This window comes from Stegostoma tigrinum, chromosome 19, assembly GCF_030684315.1.
Source record: "Stegostoma tigrinum isolate sSteTig4 chromosome 19, sSteTig4.hap1, whole genome shotgun sequence".
NCBI classification, from domain to species: domain Eukaryota; kingdom Metazoa; phylum Chordata; class Chondrichthyes; order Orectolobiformes; family Stegostomatidae; genus Stegostoma; species Stegostoma tigrinum.
The window spans coordinates 6,437,022-6,451,656 of NC_081372.1; the positions used below are offsets into that span (position 1 = coordinate 6,437,022).

Here is a 14,635-nt window from a genome sequence, read left to right on the forward strand (position 1 = left end):
TCTTGTAAATGAGGGTGATGATGCCCTTCCTCATGGACTTGCACATTTCCCCTGCCCGAAGCGCACTATCGTACACCTCCAGCAGGTCCTGGCCGACCAGGTCCCACAGAGCGGAATACAGCTCGACCGGTAAGCCGTCGCTCCCGGGAGTCCTATTCCCCTCCAAGGACTTGAGGGCTCTGGTCAGCTCATCCAGGGATATCGGCCGGTCCAGCCACTCCCTCGTGCCGTCGTCTAAGACCTCCGTGATAGACGACAGGAACGACTCGGAGGCCCTGCTGTCCGTGGGCTTCGTGTCGTACAGTCTGGCATAGAAGGATCTGCTGATCCTCAAAATGTCGGGCCGAGACGACGTCACCGAGCCGTTGTCCTCCTTCAGCTGGCTAAGCACAGAGCTCTCTTTGTGCACCTTCTGAAAGAAGAAACGCGAGCACGTCTCGTCCTGCTCCACGGACCAGACCCTGGACCGGAAGATTATCCTGGAGGCTTCCACGGCGAAGAGTGAGGCTTGCTGGCCCCTCACCTCGTGGAGGTCCTCCGTGACATCGACCCCATCAACTGCAGAAGGAGCAGGTTCTGCACCCTTTTCTGGAGTCGCGACAGCTTTCCCCGCCTCTCTCTCGCCTTCCGAACACCCTTGAAGACAAAGAACCTCTTGATTTTCTCCTTCACTGTCTCCCACCAGTCACCCGGAGACTCAAAGAGGGGTTTCACGGTTCTCCAACCGGCGTACTCCCTCTTAAGCTCCTCGACGTTCTCTGGGATAAACAGAGTCGTGTTGAGCTTCCACGTCCCCTTGCCGGCCGGCTGGTCGTCCTGTAAGTGACGGTCGGCCAGCAGGAGGCAGTGGTCAGAGAAGAACACCGGCTCGACCCCGTTGGACCTGACCGAGAACGTCCGTGACACAAACAGGAAGTCTATCCTTGAGCGAATAGACCCGTCTGGCCGCAACCAGGTGTACCTCCGCTGCGCTCCGTCTGCAGGGTTGCTGAAGACGTCGAGCAGCTTGGCGTCCTTCACCGTGCCCATCAGGAATCTGGACGTGACGTCCAGTTGACTCCCCCCACCCGCTGTCCCCACGCCGGATCTTCCATCTGCATCATGATGCAGTTGAAGTCTCCGCCTAGGATGACCGGCCTGGACATAGCCAGCAGGGGTGGAAGCCGCTGCAGGACGGCCAACTGCTCACTCCGTACCGCTGGGGCGTACACGTTGATCAGCCTCAGGGGAGCGTTCCTGTAGGTGACGTCAGCCACTAGGAGGCGCCCCCCCACCACCTCCTGAACTTGAGAGATGGTGAAGTTGTGCCCCCGAAGCTGAATAGCCAGGCCCGAGGAGCTACAGTCGTTACCCCCCGACCAGATTGAAGGCCCACAGGTCCGGGTGCCAGACCATTTCCCGTACCTGCCGAGGTGCGGTATCCTGCACTCCTGCAGAAACAGGAGGTCCGCCTTGGCGGTGGTCAGGTAGGCCAACGTGGACACACATCTCGCGGTGGACTTGATGCTGCGCACATTAATGTTCGCAACTCGTACCCCCATTGTGGGCAGTGACCGCAGTACCCTCCCCAAGTCCAAGGTCCAGCCCCTCCATCTGTCCCTTCACGCCCATTGCCCGGGCTAACTGCTGGACGCTCTCCGGGCTCAGGAAACCGTCCGTGCTGCCTTCCAGGTGGCATCCCTCATCGGGGGTATGGAGGCAGGAGAGTCCGGCTCTGGGTCAGGCTGGGGACACGCTGTTTCCTCCTTCCCGCCTGGAAGTTCCGGGGGACCCTCCAGGGCCCCAGCGGCATGTGACTGGGTGTCGGAGGGAGCCTCAGGATGCCTCCCGTCACCTGGAAGCGGGGTGCTGCTTTCCTTTTCCCTTGAGACCTCTCCGAATCTCCCTCGTCAGAGGAGCTCTTATAGCCCCCCTGTAGCTGCCTCTTCCCGCCTGATGGTTGGGGTTCCTGGGCCCGCCGACACACCCTCCTCCTCACCTTCTGGACCATCGTCCACTCCCCTGGGTCGCCTGTCGCCGCCTCCATCGACTCCAGGTTGTCGGGGGGGAGCGGAGCCTGGAGGGGTGCTTTGCTGGCCTCAGTCCCATCCTGCGAGGTGGGGCCCTCCTGCACGACCTGGCCCTCCTGCTCATCAGTGGGGTCCTTGCTGGGCCCTGGTGCCTTCCTCTCCTCCGGGGGGGCTGGCCCCGCATTTCCCCTGCCGGCGATCTGGACATAGGTGGTCCCCCACTGTGGGCATGCCCTGTAGAGGTGGCCCGCTTCCCCACAAAGGTTGCAGCTTTTCTCTCGTGGGCAATCCTTTGCAAGGTGTCCCTCCTCCCTGCAGTTCCTGCAGATGGTGCCTTTGCAGTCGGCTGCCACGTGACCTGACCTACCACAGGCATGGCAGACTTTAGGTTGCCCTGCGTAGGTCAGGTAGCCCTTGCTCCCGCCGATCACAAAGCTGGATGGTGGGTGTACAATGTTCCCGTCCGCGCCCATCCTCAGCGTCACCCTGACCTGCCTCTTACTGGTCCAGATGCCAAAGGGGTCCATGATGTCAGTTAGGTCCCCTTCCACCTTCACGTACCTTCCAAGGAAGGTCAGGACATCAACTGCTGGCACATGCGGGTTGTACATGTGTACAGTCACCATACGGCTCCTCTGTGCTGGCATCACAAACAGCGGGACAGCGGTCAATACAGAGAGGGGGCCCTCACCTGCTTTCTCCTTGAAAACCTCCAGGAAGCGCTCGCAAAGCTTGGCACTCCTGAAGGTTACATCGTAAAAACCTCCTCCGGGGAAATCCTGCAGGCAGTAAATGTCCGCAGCAGTGAACCCACAACAGTCCAACAGGACCCTCTTCACGAAGAAGGTGCGGTCCACAGGTGCACCTTCATCCACCTTCTTCACGGAAACACGGATGGTGTTCCGGACCCCCTGACCTGGGGCACGAGCACTTGCCGCAGCCATCGTTGCAGGTTGGCTGCTCCCCTGAACCAGCGTTAGGCCGAAGCCAGCATTAAGATCCACCGGTTGCAAGGGTGCACAGCCAACCCGACGTCTTCCTTCCACCTCCAAGACAGCACTCTCCTCCTTCCGGACCACAGAAGAGTGGGTCTTTATTTTGTTCCAGATATAAGCTGGTTCACTGAGCTGGAAGGTTTGTTCCCAGATGTTTTGTCGCCATTCTAGGTAACATCATCAGTGAGCCTCCGACGAAGCGCTGGTGTTATGTCCCGCTTTCTATTTATCTGTTTTGGTTTCCTTGGGTTGGTGATGTCATTTCCTGCGTTGGTGATGTCATTTCCTGTTCTTTTTCACAGGGGATGGTAGATTGGCTCCAAATCAATGTGTTTGTTGATGGAGTTCTGGTTGGAATGCCATGCTTCTAGGAATTCTCGTGTGTGTCTCTGTTTGGCTTGTCCTAGGATGGATGTGTTGTCCCAATCAAAGTGGTGTCCTTCCTCATCTGTATGTAAGGATACGAGTGATAGTGGGTCATGTCTTTTTGTGGCTAGTTGTGGCTAGCCACCAGGATACATGAACATCAACTAGCCACAAAACAACATGACCCACTATCACTCGTATCCTTACATACAGATAAGGAAGGACACCACTTTGATTGGGACAACACATCCATCCTAGACAAGCCAAACAGAGACATGCACGAGAATTCCTAGAAGCATGGCATTCCAACCAGAACTCCATCAACAAACACATTGATTTGGAGCCAATCTACCATCCTGTGAGAAAAAGAACAGGAAATGACATCGCCAATGCAGGAAATGACATCACCAACCCAAGGAAACCAAAACAGATAAATAGAAAGCGGGACATAACACCAGTGCTTCACTGGAGGCTCACTGATGATGTTATGAAATGCTGACGAAACATCTGAAAACTAACCTTCCAGTTCAGCGAGCAAACGCACATCCAGAACCTCAACCTAAGCTACAAATCTTCTCAAAGCTCACTAAGGATTATGTAAAGAGATTGTAAATCATGCTTACTAGGGCACATTTTGTGTTGTATAAAATGTTATTTCTCTTGGAATAATAAGAGCAAAAGCAAGCAAAACAGAGTTGATGTGTTCTGAAGAAGGGTCACCAGACCCAAACGTTAATTCTGTTTTCTCCTCCGCAGATGCTGCCAGACCTGCTGAGCTTTTCCAGCAACTTTGTTTTTGTTCCTGATTTACAGTGTCCACAGTTCTTTTGGTTCTTATGATGTGTTCTGAACAAGGGGACAATTTGTTGAAAACATGGTTTTAATTGGCTCTTGGGTGTGTGGGTTGAGTGGAGGAGAAACAAAAGAAACAAGAATGGGACATAGAGTCAGTCAAACGGAAGGAAACCAAATTTAGCATGGCAAGTTTAAATAGACCCTAGTTTCATGATATCAAAGTCCTCTACCTGCAGTGTGAGAGTTGGGAATTTTTAGAGAAGATATAAATGATTTTGAAGGTTGAAAAATCTTAAAGAACCATGAAGCTGAGAAGTTATTTAGTTCCCAGCCCTAGAGAATTTATAGAAATCATGGCTTATTTGTGTTAGTGAGAAGTTAAGAAAAGATTTGGTGTAACAGTGACTAACTTTTTGACATAACCAAGGGCTATCTTTATGTAATTCTAATTATAATGTATACAATAATGAAACATAATTAATTATCAGCTTCTTTCAGCAATATATAATTATCCAAACAGGGTTTCTAAGGCCAGTTTAATTGACAGCCGAAAGTGATTATTAAAGGATTAGCTGTCTTTGATACAGTTATGCATCTAATTTGTTTTATTAAGGTTGAAGTATTGAAAGAAATTTAAAAGACTAGATAGCTTTTCATAAATGAGAGGGTTTTGTTTATCACAGTGAAATTTGTAACAGATATTTAGAACATTATTTTATTTAATCTTAGCATAGGCCCTGAGTTTTGTCGATGGTAGATATAGAATGGGTTGGCATTGGGGAGCTCTAAGGGACCAAGGGGATGGGTTTTGGCACAGTTGGCAAACATGTGCATACATTGGAAAGAATGCACAGTAATTTCTAAGAATGGTTCCTGGAATGAGAACTTTAGTTATGAGGATAAATTGAAGAGGTGGAAATGTTCTCCTTGGGGAGAGAAGGAGACTGAGAAGAGATTTGATAGAGATTTCCAAAATCATGAGTGGACAGAGTGGGTAGAGAGAAGCTGCGCCCGCTACCAATAAATAAGGTTTAGAGTGATATGTAAATGAAGGAAGGGTGAGGTGAATAAAAATGTCTTTACACGGCAAGGAGTTAGGGTTTGGAAAGCACTGCTTGGAAATGTGGTGGAGGCAGGTTCAACTGAGGTATTCAAGACAGCATTGGCTGGTTATTTGGATAGAAATGTTGTGCAGGAATATGATGAAAAGGTGAAAGTTGTCCCTTGGTTATAGATATGGTGTAGGAATGATGGGCTGATTGGCCTCATTGTATATTGTAACAATTCTGTGATTCATGTCTGGACAGAAGAATAGGTGGGTGCTGGTGGATGTGAAGGATGAGGGTGAGAGGACCTAAAATATGAGAAGACAATAAAGTCCCAGAGAACCAGTTGGGCCTTGTGAACCACCTGCCTTGGTTACTTGCAGTCCCCGAGTAACCTCTGACCTGGCTCTGGGTGAGACAAACCCAACTCCACAAAGATCATCTGAACCGGTTTCTCCCGAGTCTGGTGTGGAAAGTCAAGTAATTTCCTGAAAACCTGGACCCAAGATTTCCAAATCAAATTAGGTGTCAGACAGGGCCCGTGAGAGATGAAGGAGTGGGTGGCTAGGGATTGGAGTTAGTTGTGCTGACTGAAGACAGTAGCATTGCTTTTCCCAGCAATTCTAGATGCATTATTTTTATTTATTGTCTGCCCCTAATTGCCCTTGAGAAAGTGGCAGTGAGCTGTCTTCTTAAACCACTGCAGTCCATGTGCTCTAGGTAGACCCACAATGCTGTTAGGGAGAGTGTTCCGGGATTTTGACCCAGCGACAGTGAAGGAATGACAGTATATTTCCAAGTCAGGATGGAGGGTGGCTTGGAGGGGAACATGCAGGGGGTGGTGTCACTGTGCATTTGCTGCCCTTGTCCTTCTAGATGGTAGTGGTCTTCATTTGGAAGGATCTTTGCCTGAGAATTTTTGGTGAATTTCTGTAGTGTGTCATGAAGTTGGTACACACGGCTACCACTGAGGGTCAGTATTGGAAGGGGTGGATGTGGTGGTAATGAAGGGGTCACAGAAGGTAGGGGGCAGGATGAATCGGGTTTCATTGAGGTACCTGTGAAAACTGATGCTATGTTTATGGATAATGTCATGGATGATTAGAGCCCCGATGAGAATTAGGACAAGGCCAAGGTTGGATTCTTGGGGAGCCCCGAATGCAATGGTGTGGAAATGGGAAGAGAAGTCCTTACATGGGCTGGCTCTGAATATAAAGTCAATAATGGAAGTATAATGAAAAACTTGCCTATACGGCAAGAACCAGTTCACAGAGATCAAATGTGGTCTATTTATATTTCCAAGCTTACTTGTAGCGCAGGGAAATGTTAGTATTTGATGTATTAACATATTTTACAACAGACATTTTCTGCAGTGCTTATTTTCAATTGCATGATACCAGCTTTTCCATTCGCTGGCAAGAAGTAATGCCTCACTGAGTGTTCAGTGCTGCTAATTGGCTTTATTAAGAGATAATGTAATGAATAATCACAGAAAATAAGTAGCTCTGCTTGATAAGCTTCGAGGCAGAGATTTGCTATTCATTCCTGAGATGTGTATCATTGCATTGGCCAGCATTTACTATCTGTCCCTAACTGCCCTTGGGAAGGTGGTGGTGAGCTGCAGCCCATGTACTGCAGGGATGACCACAATACTGTTGGGAAGGGAAACACAGGTTTTTGACCCAGTGACAGTGAAGCAACGGTGATTTAATTAAGTCAGGGTGATGTACGAGTATGGGAGGGTACATTGCAGGTGGCAGTGTCCCCATGCATCTGCTGTCCTTAGTTTTGTAGGTGGTAGAGGTTATGGTTTGGATGCTGCTGTGAAAGGAACTTTGGTGAGTTGCTGCAGTGCATCTTGAGTGTGCACTCAAGAAACTTGAGTTGCACTCATCCAGGCAAATGGGGAGTACTCCATCATGCTCCTGACTTTGGCCTTGTAGCTGGCGGAAACGCTGTGGGGAGTCAGGGTGTATGTTACTCACTGCAGTATTCTTAGCCTCTGACCTGTTGTTGGGGAGGGGAGGCAATGGCCTAGTGGTATTGTTGGTAAACTATTTACACAGAGATGCAGCTGATGTTCCAGGTACTTGGATCAAATCGTGCTATGGCAGATGGTGGAATTTGAATTCAATTTTTTTTCAAATCTGGAATTAAGAGTCTAATGATGACTGTGAATCTACCTTGATTATTTGGAATGCCCTTTAGGGTTTTCCGTCTTTACCTTGTCTGGCCTACATGTGACTCCAGAAACACTGCAACATGGTCTATTCTTAACTGCCCTCTGTGCCAATGGTCCCCACAACCTGTGAATGAATGTGAAGCAGGAAATATGGCTTGTCGAGTTCAGTTTCTGGTCAAAGGTAACCCGAGATGTTGATGTTGGGGCATTCAGTCATGATGATGCCATTGAATGTCAAGGGGTAATTACCGTCTCTTGTTAGAGGCAGTTATTGCCTGGAACTTGCGTGGCCTGAATGCTATTTGCCACTTACAGCCCAAGTCTGAATGTTATGAAGGTCTTTCTTCAAATAGGGACAGGCAGGTTGTTTCAGTATGTGAGGAGTAGTTAATGGTGCTAAATCTAGTGCAATCATTGGTGAACATCCTTACTTCTCACCTAATGATGGATGACATAATATTTTCCCATTCACCACCTGGTGACATTTGCCACCTCTACCAGTGTGTGGTATTGGGGAAGGGGTATCTGAGGTAGTTCACTGCCACCAATCCTTCAATTTGTCTTTGCTTTGTCTTGGGCCTGCCTGGTGATTAGTGATGGAAGATACACCGTCATACAGTATCTGCAGAAGTTGCATTGTTCCTAGATAATCAGGTTTATTTTGTGATCACAGTAAGTACAACGATATTTGGTTAGGTAGCAGTGCTGGCATGTGAGGAAACAGGTCCAGATATATTTGCTCACTATGAAAGTCTCTGACCACAGACCATGTGTGACACCAGTAGAATAGGTGGGGCCAATTGACTATGATAAACCCTGTCAAACCATCACCTTATAACCACAGAAGGGAAGTCATTGAAGCAGCTAAAGATGGTCAGGCCCAGGACATTATCCTGAGGGAAGAGGATTGTTGAGGGCAGGAAAGTGGATGTGATCTATATGGACTTCAGTAAGGCAGTCGACAAGGTTCCTTCAAGTAGATTGGCTACCCAAGTTAGATCACATGGAATACGGGGAGACCTAGCTATTTGGATACAGAACTGGCTCAGAGGTAGAAGACAAAGGATAGTCGTGCAGAGTTGCTTTTCAGACTGGAGGCCTACGATCAGCAGTGTGCCACAAGGACTAGTGCTGGGTCCACTACTTTTTGTCATTTATATAAATGATTTTGTTGTGGATATAGGATGTATGGTTCGTAAGCTTGCAGGTGATATTAAAACTGAAGATGTAGTGGATAGCAAAGAAGGTTACCTCAGAGTACTTGGGATGTTGATCACATGGGCCAATGGGCCAAGGAGTGTCAGATGGAGTTTAATTTAGATAAATGGGATGTGCTGAATTTTGGAAAGGCAAATCAGGGCAGGACTTACACACTTAATGGTAAGGTCCTGGGGAGTGTCACTGAACAAAGAGACCTTGGGGTGCAGGTTCACAGTTCCTTGAAAGTGGAGTCGCAGGTAGACAGGGCGGTGAAGAAGACGTTTAGTACACTTGCTTTCATCAGTCAATGCATTGAGTATCGGAGTAGGGAGGTCATGTTGCAGCTTTACAGGACATTGGTTAGGCCACCTTTGATGTACTGCATGCAATTTTCATCTCTTAGCTATAGGAAGGATGTTGTGAAACTTGAATGGGTTCAGAAAAGATTTAGGAAAATGTTGCCAGGGTTGGAGGGTTTAAGAGGTAGTGAGATGCTGGATAGGCTGGGGCTATTTTCTCTGGACCATCAGAAGCTGAGGGGTGACCTTACAGAGGTTTATAAAATCATGAGGGGCATGAACAGGGCAAATAAGCAAGGTTTCTACCCCAGGGTGGGAGAGCCCAAAACTAGAGGGGCATAGGTTCAAGGTGAGAGGGGAAAGATCTAAAAGGGATCTAAGGGGTAACTTTTTCACAAGAGAGGGTGATGCATGTATGGAATGAGCTGCCAGAGGAAGTGGTGGAAGCCGGTACAATTTCAATGTTTAAAAGACACCTGGAAGGGTAAATGAATAAGAAGGGTTTAGAGGGATATGAGCCAAATGCTGGCAAATGCAACTAGATTTATCCACAATATCTGGTCCATATGGATAAGTTGAACTGAAGGGTCTGTTTCCATGCTGTATATCTCTTTGACCCCTGTGGTGATGTATGGGTTTCTCACATTAAGGATTCTGTACTGAATATTGTAAAACAGAAATGTTTGGGAGCTGACCCAGAATGTCAACTTTCCTGCTCCTCTGATGCTGCTGGCCTGCTGTGCTCCTCCAGCTCCACACTGTGTTATCTCTATTATGCTTGGGATGGTAGCCTATCAATCTACTACAAAACGAAGGGAAGTACAACATGGGTTCACACATTCCTGCTTCATGAGCTCCTAATTTTGGTCCTCTTGTGGTCCAGTGGGAGTGTATAAACATTTGGTTCTTCCTTAACAATGGAAGAGATTAATTAGATTAGATGGAGGAGAGAGGAACAATAGACCAGTAGTCTTGAACGCACGAGGATTGAAAATTTTAATAGGAGGAGGCTATTCATCCCTTAGAGTCTGTGACTCTGTTCAGTTAGATTTTAAGTGATCTGTTTCCTAACTTCATCGACTTTCCTTACTTGAATAATCCTTAATACACTCACCAGCAAAAATCTGAAGAAGGGTCACTGGAGCCAAAATGCTAACTCTGCTTTCTGTCCACAGATGCTGCCAGACCTGCTGAGTTTGCACAGCAACTTCTGTTTTTGTTTCTGATTTCCAGCATCTGCTGTTTTTTTTTGTTATTTAGCAAATATCAATGTCAGTTTAAAATTTTCCACTGACTGCAGCTTCAGTAGCCTTTTGGGGAGAGGGTAATATATTAGATTCCATGATCCATTGTATAAAGAAATGCTTCCTGTAATAATCCTCTCACTTCCTCATTCTGGTTATGGACACTCCTAACCAAAGGAAATAATTGCTCACTACCTGTCCAACAAATTCTTTAAATCATCTGAAAACACTACCATTCGATTACCCTTTAATCTTGTTCATTACATGAAAACATAAACATTATCTGTTCATCATATTCTTTCAATTTCATTTTTAATCCTTAACATCATTCTGATGAACGTATGATAGATTCTTTTCTAGATTAATATACCATGCAAAGCCTCTCGCTTGTGTTCCCACCAGAGTGATCCTCAAAATGTACCTCTTTGACATAGTTTTTAGTCACCTTCTTGAAGATCTCCTCATATGAGTCCATTTCAGATTTTGTTTGATAATGCTGGGATGAAGAACTGGGAGATCCTTTACAACGTGAACAATGCTTTATTAATACAAGTTATTGTTGAGGTGATGTCCAGATGGAATCCAACCAGAGCTTTACAGAAACATAATTTCTAGTTTTGTGCATATGCAGTGAGTAGGCATGGACTGAATGTTGACCTGTTTGTCTTTGCTTGGAGAATTGAGAGCCCCTGGACTGTGTTGCTGTGTGTTGCAGTGGGAACTGACTTTGGCCATCATGTCATCTCTTAAGATTGACAAAGCCAAAAAAAGGACCCATCTAGATTCACTAAGGGGAAGAAGTACTCTGGAGGGAAAGCCCTCTCCAACCCCTGAGATTATGGTTTAGGGAAGTTGACCTGAAAGGGTTAACTCAGAAATTTCTGTACAGCTCGACTCACTACTGTCAAAGGGACTGCCTGTGGATGGAGAAAAATCAATCTTCTTCAATTTGCTTCAATCTGCAGTTAAGCTTTGTAGTCTGTAATCTTCAAGTTTAGACCTAGCCACAGTCTCAGAAGAGATAAAAACGTTCTGGATGTGAGTTTGCTCGCTGAGCTGGAAGGTTAGTTTTCAGACTTTTCGTCACCATTCTAGGTAACATCATCAGTGAGCCTCCGACGAAGCCTCGCTGATGATGTTACCTAGAATGGTGACGAAACGTCTGAAAACTAACCTTCCAGCTCAGCGAGCAAACTCACATCCAGAACCTCAACCTGAGCTACAAATCTTCTCAAAACTCGCTAGATAAAAATGTCTCTTATGTAGTGTTCCTGTAGTGATCTAATTGCACTCTCACTCACTACAAAGTAAGACTTTTCTTATTGCCCGGGAACACACCATTTCCACCAAGCAATCTAGTTAGTTATCCTTTGCCACTTAGTCTTAGTAAACCTTAGACTTGTTCAAGAAGTGGGATTAGTGGCAACTTTCTATATCACATCTTTGTACTTTTGAAGTCAAACATTGAGCAAGGCTCCCTCTCAAGGTTGCATCCAAAGGTATCTGTTACAGCACAAATGATTGGAAATAATCCAGGGGAAGTCTTGAATTAAGTGTTGTTCCTAAAATGTGATCTCTGCTCCACTGGGAACCAATCCAGTATCCTCTTGAAGATACAGTGTTGACTTTTGAAATTTAACAAAATGAAGTTGTAAGGAAGTTGAGGGAAACGTAATTAGTACAATTTATTATAGAAGAGGAACCTGCTAGGGTGACAGGCCTTGCATTAGGACAAAGGTATTTACCTTGTCATGCAGCTAAAATGCCATTAACACTGTTACTAACTGGAAGAATGAGCTGAAAATGATGTGGTCAGGTAGGACCACAGTAAACATCAGAGCCAATGGATCATCTTCTTAACCACCAAGACTTAAGGATGAAGGAGGAACAGAGGAGAGATGGAAATGGAGTGAATTAGAGCCAAATTACATTGTGGAAGAGAGCTAAAGAGAGGAAAAGAAAGATTGGACTGAGGGAGAAAGTAAATTAGAGACAGAAAGGAAAGTAAGCAGTGAGTTTAAAGGGTAGTTAAAGTGTAAATCCAACAATTCCATAAAAATAATGGGAAGGTTAAGGGCAAGATGCGGTCTGTGTGAAGGAAGTAGGACGATGTAGATTGATGAGCAAGTTCAGGAATTTTTTCATACTGTATGATTAGTGCATTAATAATGGTGAATGGCATGTGTCATTAACGTTTTCCAGCAAGATCTGGCTCAATTTTTAATAAAAATATATTGTTAAATGTTTAATGTTCCAGAGAGTCACCATTACGTGTGAGGGAGCTTTAATGTTTTGTTTTGTTTACTGTATGGTCTGTCCGCATAACAGAAATGTCCTTTTCATTAAGCATATCTTTTCTTTATTGCCTAGCTGAGAAGGATGTCCATTTTAGCTGCTGACATGCCTGCTGGTTCATCAACATGACAGAATTACTGAAGCCTCAGACTGTTCACTACACTCAGGGTTTTGCGGAGTGAAGAAAAAAATCCACTGCATTCTGTAGGGTAAGTTCAGAAAAACAATATTTAATCTCTTCATCTTTGTCCATCCACAGCAAGTACTAATTAAAATTGCTCTCAAATAAACAGAAACTGCTGGAATCTTACAGTATATCTGAAAAGGTAAAACACATGTTAATACCGTATTCTTATAGATTTAGTGGCTCAGTTGGTTACACTCCATCCTTTGGATCAGAAGATCTTGGGTTCATTTCACTACAGAGACTGGTGTCCCAAATTTAGATCAATACTCTCCAGCACTGAAAAGGTTTATAAGGATGTTGCTGGTCCTGACGGGTTTGAGCTATAGGGAGAGGCTGAATGGGCTGGCTCTGTTTTACCCTGGAGCATTGGAGGCTGAGGAGTGACCTTTATAGGGGTTTATACAATCATGAGGAACATGGATAGGGTTAATAACCAAGATCTTTTCTCCCCCAGGGTCGTGGAAGTCCAAACTAGAGGACATAAGATTAAGGTGAGAGGGGAAAGATATGAAAGGGAACTGAGAGGCAACTTTTTCGTGCAGAGTGTGGGGCGTCTATGTAATGAGCTGTCACAGGAAGTGGAGGCTGGTACAACATTTAAAAGGCATCTGAATAGGTATATGGATAGGAAGGGCTTAGAAGTATATGGACCAAATGCTGGCAAGTAGGACTCGATTAATTTTGGTTATCTATTCAGCATGGACAAGTTGGACCAAAGAGTCTGTTTCCATGTTGTATATCTTTATGACTCTGTGCAGTACTGCTGTGGGGAGTGCTGCCATCTTTCAGATGAGTCATTAAAGTCCTGACTATTCGCTCAGTGGGTGTAATGGATCCCATGGTGCTTTCTTGAAGGAGACCAGGGGAGTTCTGTTTGGTTTCCTGGCTTTCACCAATAACTATTGCTGAAAACAGATTATCTGGTTGTTAACAAACTATATGTGAACTTACTGTGTGAAAATTTGCTGCCACATTCCTTATGTTTCAAAAATACTTCATTGTCTATGAGTGCTTTGGGATGTCCTGAGACCATCCAAAGAGCTATATTAGAAACAACATATTCAGGAAACACTCAGTCAGGCAATGTCTACAGAATGAGTAAGGTGGAGAAAAACTTGATTTTCTACCTCGACTTTTGCAATATCAGGACAAAGGCCTTCCCATTTAATTAACTATTTGTGAAGTGTAACTCTCATAACATAGAGATAATTCTATTCAATGAGCTTCCAGCTCATGAATATAAAACTTTAAACTACCTTCCTTGATTGTCACAGATTCTGGTTGTCCTGCTAAGTTTTCCAAATACTTCCTGATTTTATTTCAGGTACACTATTTTGCTTCACGAGGCTGCTCACAGGTTGGGTTAACCACCTTGTAAAACAAATGTAAATCTGTCATTTATGCCAGAGTCTTTCTTAGGGGATCCAGGGCCTGGAGCATGTCACATAATGTGCATCAATGTGTTTCTCACCCATTCCCCTAACCAACACCAGCCCTGTCTCCCACGAAGTGTGGGTGCTCAAGGCCTCTCATCTGGGTATGGCTGACCTTTACCATTCGGTTTAAATTCCTAGTGCCCGGGATCAGTGTCTAGCACTCCCCATAAAACAAAAAGAACCAAACTGTGTCAAAATACAGTTAACCCTTTCTCTTTCCACAGATGCTGTCTGACCTGTTGATTATTTTTAAGGTTTTCTGTTCTAATTCCGGAAAGTTAGAGGCATTTCAGTTACGATTAATGCTGTAAGACTGATGTGAAACAGGTATTTATCTAATGTATTAATATGCCCTTGATTTACAAAGCAGCACAGAATTAGCACTCGTTAAGTTTATGAGGCACTTGTGAGCTTTTGGAAGTCTTGATGATGATGTCGTTTGTACAGCCACCTACTCAGGCTGCTTTTATACAATACTGACTCACAGAGTGTGAAATTAACAAATTAGTCAAAGAAAAGCAATGAGGTTTGTAACTCAACTTTTAAAAATAGAACTGGACAAAACAGGGAGAGGATTAATT

At 45.5% G+C, this 14,635-nt stretch overlaps 1 protein-coding gene across 2 annotated transcripts in view; it reads left to right on the forward strand.

Annotated features, from left to right (window-relative positions):
- Positions 1–14,635, forward strand: part of LOC125461452 (syntaphilin-like) — a 45,172-nt gene that overhangs the window by 12,828 nt on the left and 17,709 nt on the right. For both annotated transcript variants that reach the window (XM_048550249.2, XM_048550248.2), the window contains one exon: positions 12,507–12,640. The gene's annotated coding sequence lies outside the window, so the exon portion shown is untranslated. The remainder of the gene's footprint in view (positions 1–12,506; positions 12,641–14,635) is intronic.